The following is an 8,701-nucleotide window of genomic DNA, read 5'->3' as shown; positions in this document are numbered from 1 at the left end:
TGCATGTATGTATGCTTGTATACTTGGGAATTAATAGAATTCATAGATAAATGCTATTAATTACTTTATCCTAAGGCTGTTGAAAATTATAAAGAAATCAAAACCATCAAACCAATTCTTCAAGAGCGAACTGTTGTGTGTGTATATAATATATATAATGTGTGTGTGGTGTTGTGTGTATGTATATCTATCTATTTATATATATATATATATATATATATATATATAGTATATATATATATATATATATATATATGTTTACAATATATATATATATATATTATATATATATATATGTATATATATATATATATATATGTTTGTATGTCGATACACCATATCATTTCGCTCATTGGTTCTACACATCACTGCATAGGATGGTATCTTTACAAATCCACCCACTCGCTCACAGACATATTGTCCAGGCTCATACCACTAATCGCAAATACATTCACGTGCATGTATCCACACGTTAAGCCCTTTCCTTGAGCATAGATTTTCGTCGCACACAAGCGCACAGAGGTGTGTACGTGCGTAAGAGTTTGTGTACGAGTGTGTGTGAGTGTGAGTGTGTGTGTGTGTGCTGCTCTTCTTATATTCTTATTTGCTCCAGTCATCAGACTATGGCTATGCTGGAGCAATGCCTTGTGGAACAAATCGACTCTACTACTTGTTTGATTCTAAAGTACGGCGCTATTTTATTGGTCCATTTCGCCGAAAAGCTTATTACACAGAGAGAAACAAACCAACACCGTTTGTCACACGCCAATGGGAGACAAACACAAGTACAAAGATACATGCACATACATATATTTATGATGGGCTTCCGCGAAGTTTTCTCCTAACAAATTTACTCGAAATTCATTAGTCGGCTATAGTAGAGGTCCCTTACTGTAGGTGTCGCGCATTGGAACTGAACCTGAGATCACATTGTTGCAAAGTGACCTCAGAAACCACATAACCATGCTTGTAGCAGTCTTTTTTTTATCATATTTCTACATCCATATATACACAAACACATACTGTCACTGTTTCAATGAGTCATAGTCGTGGCTGTGTGGTAAGTAGTTTGCTTACCAACCACATGGTTCCGTGTTCAGTCCCACTACGTGGCACCTTGGGCAAGTGTCTCCTACTATAGCCATGGACCGACCAAAGCCTTGTGAGTGGATTTGGTAGACAGAAACTGAAAGAAGCCCGTCGCATATATACATATATATATATGTATATATGTGTATGTGTGTGTGTGTGTGTATGTATGTATGTGTGTGTATATGTCTATGCGTCTGTGTTTGTCCCTGCCCCCACCATTGCTTGGCAACCGATGTAGGTGTGTTTACGTCCCCGTTACGTAGCGGTCCGGCAAAGGTGACCGATAGAATAAGTACTTACTAGGCTTACAAAGAATAATCCTTAGGGTCGATTTGTTCGACTAAAAAACGGTGCTCCAACAGGGCCACAGCCAAATGACTGAAACAAATAAAACAAATAAAAGAAAATCGAAATCCAAAAATGACCCCCACCAGTTAAATCCATTGATAATATCTAAACTTCCAATAAGCATTATTAGTCTTCTTATTTTTCCTTCCTTCCTATCTTAATTGTATTCAACAACGTTAAATATACACACTGACAGAATACTATCTCAATGATTTCTTCTGAAAGGAAACTGTTTTCTTAAATTCAAGTGTGATTCTTAGACGTGTTGATATGAAGCATAATATAAATGAACTGATATAACATTGATATATCTGCGTTGGTATTTGCTAGTATGAGATGGCGTATGTTCGTGTGAGCGAACATGGATGCGTATGTGTGTGCGCAGTTCTAAATTTACTTGATAACGCTTGTAGAGATTCAATTTATTTAGCACAAGTGTGTGTTAATTTCAGGGAAGCCGTACCAGTTATTCTTTTGTTATATACCATTGTATGAAGATGAATCATGCTATAATACTACGATCGAAATTGTTTCGTAGTAAATACATCAGACTAGATGACTAACTGTTGAGGATTCAAATCCTGTTGCTATAAAGGTATCATCTACCTCCAGTAATACAGTTATTACTAATGTAAAATTTAAAATCTGGAGGCAACTGAGTGGGTGCGCTTCAGCAACTAGTAGACAATAATGAAATATATACTTAAAATAAACATGGATGCTGAGAAAGAGAAGAGAGAGAGAGAGAGAGAGAGAGAGAGAGAGAGTTGGAGGTACAAATGAGAAAAAATACTTACTCTACATTATTTACATTATTTACATTTGTCCTCTTCTTGTTAACCCAACGTTTCGGCTGATATACCCTCCAGCATTCAGCAGGTGTCTTGGGGGAAAATTTCGAACCTTGCTTCTCATTACAGACGAGCTAGTTTTTTATGGAATTTCTCTATATAGGCGTAGGAGTGGCTGTGTGGTAAGTAGCTTGCTTACCAACCACATGGTTCCGGGTTCAGTCCCAATGCGTGGCATCTTGGGCAAATATCTTCTACTATAGCCTCGGGCCGACCAAAGCCTTGTGAGTGGATTTGGTAGACGGAAACTGAAAGAAGCCCGTCGTATATTATATATATATATATATATATATGTATGTGTTGTGTGTGTGTGTTCTGTGTTTTGTTCCCCCAACATCGCTTGACAACCAATGCTGGTGTGTTTGCGCCCCCCCCCCCCTAACGTAGCGGTTCGGTAAAGAGACCGATAGAATAAGTACTAGGCTTACAAAGAATAAGTTCTGGGGTCGATTTGCTCGACTTATGGCGGTGCTCCAGCATGGCCACAGTCACATGACTGAAACAAATAAAAGAGTAAAGATTAAAAGAATATGTCTCCATTGAAGTCTAATGTCGGTTCCGTACCGATTAGATAATACAGTTCTATATTTAAGAGATGAGGAATTAAGTACATTATTTACATTATTTACATTTGACGGATATTTGTCCTCATCTTGTTTGTTGTTAGACATCAATGAAAACATAGAGAAACTCCATCAAAAACTAGCTCGTTTTTTATGAGAACCCAGGATTGAAAGTTCCCCAAGACACCTGATGAATGCTGGAGGGTATATCAGCCAAAACGTTCTGTTAACCACAAAGAAGATGAGGACAATATCCGTCAAATGTAAATAATGTAAATAATGTAAATAATTCCTCATCTCTTAAATATAGAACGTATTACTGACTCTACTCCCAGATAATAGAACATACAACTTTTTTCTTCGTCTTCTCGATGAAGAATTTGATTCCGAAATGTCACATCTTTTCCACTATCATCAGTGCAGCTGTCTTTTATCTGTTATGTTTTTCTTCTTTCGGTCATTTTACTGCGGCCACGCCAGAGCCTTGAAGGAATTTAGTCGAGCAAATTGAACTCGGGACTTACTTTTTTAAAGCTAAGTACGTATTTTATCCGTCTCTTTCCAGAACCGCTAAATTACAGGGACAACCAGCATTGGTTAAGAGATTGTTGGAAACAAACGCACCGTCTATCCACTGCAAAAGGCCCTTACGTCGAGCACCAGAAACCGGGATCGATTTGGTCGACTGTTCCCTTCTCACGGAATTTCTTACCTTGTACCTACGTTCGAAACCATTCTAACCCTATGATATTACTGATTATTATTTTTAAAAATGAATTACATTAAAAGGACACAGTCATTGTGTCTTATAGCCAGCTGAAAACAATGTTTCTTGGGCTAAATAATAGTAACAATCGTCCCTTCCATGACAGCCACATTATGCTGGCAAATAGCTTTTACTATAATATCTCTATTCGAGAGATTTAGAAATAATAATGTTTATATTTATTAGATCAGTGACTATGTGCCACTTTGAAAAGTATATATTTTCGAACTGCAGTTCAGCAGCGCCAACTAACCAACCAGCTACTCTGGGTTGATAAATAGCAATAACCCAGAAAACGGTCCACATATCTTGCTTTGTGCTGGATTGGGGTTGCTGGACTCCCTTTTCGAAGATATAAGGGTACAGATATTGTGTCGTATAACCAGCTGGAAACAGTATTTCCTAGGGTTAAATAGCAGTAACAATCGTCCCTTCCACGACAGCCACATTATGTTGGCAAATAGCCGTCACTTTAATATGTCTCTTTGAGAAATTTAGAAATAATAATGTTTCTATTTATTAGACCAGTGGCTATATGTCACTTTGAAAACTATATATTTTCCGAACCAGAGTTCAGCAGCGCCACCTAGCCATGCAGCTACTATGTGTTGATAAAGCGCAATAACCCAGAAAACGGTCCACTGATGTTGTCTTGTGCTGGATGGGAGTCCCGGACTCCCTTTTCGAAAATATAAAGACAGAGATATTGCGTCGTATAGACAGCTGGAAACAATGCTTCCTGGTGTTAAACAACAGTAACAATCGTCCTATCCAGAACAGCCACACTATGTTGGCAAATAGTTTTTACTTTAAAGAACCGTTACTGAATATCTCTCTTTGAGAGATTTAGAAATAATAACGTTTCTCTACGTTATATTTTGATTTTAAAGGAATTGTTGATAGGCAAGAGAAGGGCGGCGAGCTACCAAAATTATTTGCATTCCAGACAAAATGATTAGTGGCATTTTCTCCGGCTTTATGTTCTGAGCTCAAACGCTGTCAAAGCTGACTCTGTCCTTCATCCGTTCGGAATCCTTAATCGATGACCCAACTTCTTCATATTTCAGGCCTTGTGTCTATGACCAAGTATGTTACCATCTCCTTTACTGTTAAGTTTAATGCAGACTGTGCCCTTGGGGACTTTTCTTCGGTCATTATCCTGTAACAGTCCGCATCACTAAGTTTAGAGTTGCTGGCAAATAACATTTGTGTTGTATTAAGCAATGTTTAATGAACGAAAAAAAATTTAGATTAAGTCGTATTTACTTTTCAAATAGATTTGATTTATATCAAAAGCTTCTCAAATTTCAGAAACTTCAAACGTGTCATTGGTAAGTCAAGTTTTAAGCATTACTTCAAAGATATTTAATTCCATCATTTTTTCCTATTTGTATTTATGGCTTATTATTATCCTATAATTTTACCATTTCATATTACGTGTGTTCAAACACTAATGATTTTATAAATCACCTATACTTGTCTCGTTTACTATTTTAATTTGCTGGTAGGAAACAACCTACCCGTGCTTGAATTTGTTTCTTTTGCCAGTCTTTATTTAAAAACAATTGACAGTAAAAATACAGAAATTGGTTTTCAAAGAACACGTGATTATTTATACTCTGCCCAAACAGTCAAGTTCGGCCGTTGCTGATTTGTAACTCAGACAGTTTCTCTGTTATAAATGTTTTAATTAAGATACAATGTTATTTTAAGTTTTGGTAAGTTTAGGATTTTTGTTATAGGCAATATTCCGCACAGTGTGACGGAATAATTTGGAGGTTTGCTTCGCAACGACGAAGAGCCGGGTTCGATAAACCAAGCCGTGTCATCTTGGGCAAATGTTATTTTCTGTTGCCTCGTGTTCACCCATTCTTCTCGAGTGAATAATAATAAACAGAAACTGCACAGAAGATAGATTAAAAAGTGGGGAAGCTATGAATCAAGAGGTTCAATCTTGTCACATAGTGTGTCACGTTAAGACTGCACGTGTTTGACGACTGCACAGCTAATTCGTGCGCTAATTCAACGAACGGATAATTTAGTTGATTGAATAACTGAATTCTTACAGCTGAAACCAATTCTACTATATGGCTCAGAAACCTGGACGTTATCAAAGAAGCTTGAGAGGTGGTTGGATGGAACTTACACTCGCCTCCTTATGAGAGCTCAAAATCTCTCGTTGAAGCGTCATCCAACCAAAGTACAAATATATGGGGAAACTACCACCTGTATCATCTCTTGTGAAAGGTAGAAGAGTCCAGTTTGCTGGACATTGTTGTAGAGCTGAAAACGAGGTAATTTCTACTCTTCACCTCTGGAAGCCATCTGCTCGCGATACCAGAGGGCGCACACTTTCCTACCCTGATGTAATCTCCAGGGATACAGGCATCCAGCAACGGAACCTCCGTAGTGCTATGATGGACCGTGAAGTCTGGCATAACATAGTAAATTCCATTGTCTCGACCATCGTCGAACAATGATGATGATGACAGCTGAAAATGACAAAGGGTAAGACCCGTACATAGATGATGGTTGGCGAGCTGGCAGAAACGTTAGCACGCTGGGGGAGATACGTAGCCGTATTTCGCCTGCCGTTACGTTCTGAGTTCAAATTCCGCCGAGGTCGACTTTGCCTTTCATCCATTGGGCGTCGATAAATTAAGTACCAGTTACGCACTGGAGTCGATGTAATCGACTTAATCCGTTTGTCTGTCCTTGTTTGTCTCTTCTGTGTTTAGCCCCTTGTGGGTAGTAAAGAAATAGGTATTTCGTCTGACGTTATGTTCTGAGTTCAAATTCTTCCGGGGTTGACTTTGCTTTTCATCTTTTCGGGGTCGATAAAGAAAGTACCAGTTTCGCACTGGGGTCGATGTAATCCACTTAACCCCTTTGTCTGTCCTTGTTTGTCCCCTTTATGTTTAGCCCCTTGTGAGCAATAAAGGAATATATTTACTCGTATCCGAGGAAGACCATCGATGACCATTGCCCAAGCAACTGTCAGCAATGATTGTATGCGAGTATGTTCTCTTGTTTGTATTTACGTTCGAATATGTATATGTGTGTCTATGTCTGTGTATGTGTAACTCAAGCTTGACTGAATGACTACGAAATCTACTTCTAAATCACTAGTTCTCGAGTTCGATTCAACTAAACACGTTATAACTTAATGTTGTCTCATGCACTCGTGTTTACTCGAGTACTGCAAATGAAATTATGTAGACAGAAGCATCCGATGTATTGTTCCGGTAATTCAAAAGTCAGTTCCTTGTTCCATAGTGTGAGTAGAAAGTTCAGTTGACAATGCTATTCATGTATTGTCAAATTATTTACTTAACGAAGACTTGTAAATTCAAGGAGGACATACACACACAGACATTTTTGATGGAGAGAAAGAGTTGGTAAACTAAGTCATCTTGACCCAATATGAAACTAAAGAAATATGACAAAAAGGGCAAAAAAGAAAAAAAGAACGATGAAAATTTAATATGAAGAAAACAAAAGGATAGAGAAATGTGAAGATAAGATGAAAGCCTACAGCGTCAATGGCTATAAATCTAACTTCTCTGAAATGGCCGTCCACTTGATAGAGTGACAGGTATATTAAGACAATTTCAACATACAAACTTAACCACTTCCAACAATAATGGCTAAACAAAGCCGATTTTGACAACAAAGCTGAATGAAACAAAATAATTAATAAGTGAATAAACAACGCTTCAAACTCTCATAAAAAAGAAAGAACAAACACAAAAACAAACACAAGCCCACAGAGAGATACCTCTATATTTCCCGTCGCTATCAAATACCACTTTGATTATGATGTTGCGTGATCGGATTAGGAGTGATTTAAGAAGAAAAATAAAAATAAAAATCTAAGAACACTACCATTTCAAAGGTTATGAACACCACACGCACACACAGCTCCACACACATATACGCATGCATACATCCCATCAATGTATACACACATACATACGCATATGCACAGGGTTCCTACCAAACACTACTTTTGTGTGTACGGTTATTCGATCAGATGTAGCCTAGGGTTGAAGAAAAACAATTACACTAACATTATTATTACTATCATATTTCATCCGTCTTCATGTTCTGAGTTCAAACTCGGCCGAGATCGACTTTGCCTTCCATCCTTTTGGGGTCGATAAATTGCGTACTGGGATCGATCCATCTACTTCCCCCTTCCCAAAAACTTCGCGCCTTGGGCCTAGAGTAGAATATACTATTACTACTATCAGACACACACACACACACATACACATTCGCCCATACGTGCCACGGATTAAAATCCCCAAATATACACATATACCCTAACCTTAACCCTAACCCTCACCAAACAGGTACGATCTAGTACAGAAGTTAGTCACTAGCGGGGTTTCTCTTCACAGAAATAATAGCGAAACCTCTCTGATCTTACACCATGCAGTCTTATATAATGAAGGACACATTACATAAACTGGTTCTGGATGTTTGTAACTAAACAGGGTATTTAGGGTCTCGGGTGAAATTAATCATAATATTAGCTAGAATAACGTCGCATTAAGGTTAACCAACAGAAACAACCACACAGATAAATACACACACACACACACACACACACAGGCACAAATGACTAAGCTTGATACTAATTGCAATATCGTTAATTATAATTAAAGATTTCGGTGCTAATAACACAACCATTAATTATATAATGCAGGAATGAATAATGGCCGTAATAATGAGTGTGTGTGGTTGTGTGTGTGAGAGAGAGAGAGAGAGAGTTTGTGTGTATGTGTATGTGTGTGTAGGTGTGTGTAGGTGTGAGAGTGTTGTGTGCGTATGTGCAGCATGTATTTTGTGAGTGCGGGTGTATGCTTATATACGTGTACTATGTGAATTCATGAGTACGTATGCAGGTAAGTGGACCACACACACACACACACACACACACACACATATATATATATACATATATATATATATTTACTCACATATCTACATATGTATTTATGTGTATGCATGTATGAATATATATATTTATATATATATATAATTCCAAGAAAATTAGAGGTTGTGAATCCAACCAA

General features: G+C 37.8%; 1 long non-coding RNA gene across 1 annotated transcript in view; it reads left to right on the top strand.

Annotated features, from left to right (window-relative positions):
- Positions 1-8,701, top strand: part of LOC118765251 — a 20,633-nt gene that overhangs the window by 10,880 nt on the left and 1,052 nt on the right. Inside the window, exon 2 of the long non-coding RNA XR_005001091.1 lies at positions 6,882-6,887. This is a non-coding gene — a long non-coding RNA (uncharacterized LOC118765251). The remainder of the gene's footprint in view (positions 1-6,881; positions 6,888-8,701) is intronic.

This window comes from Octopus sinensis, linkage group LG11 (genome assembly GCF_006345805.1).
Source record: "Octopus sinensis linkage group LG11, ASM634580v1, whole genome shotgun sequence".
NCBI lineage: Eukaryota > Metazoa > Mollusca > Cephalopoda > Octopoda > Octopodidae > Octopus > Octopus sinensis.
This window is presented reverse-complemented; position numbering and strand designations above follow the sequence as displayed.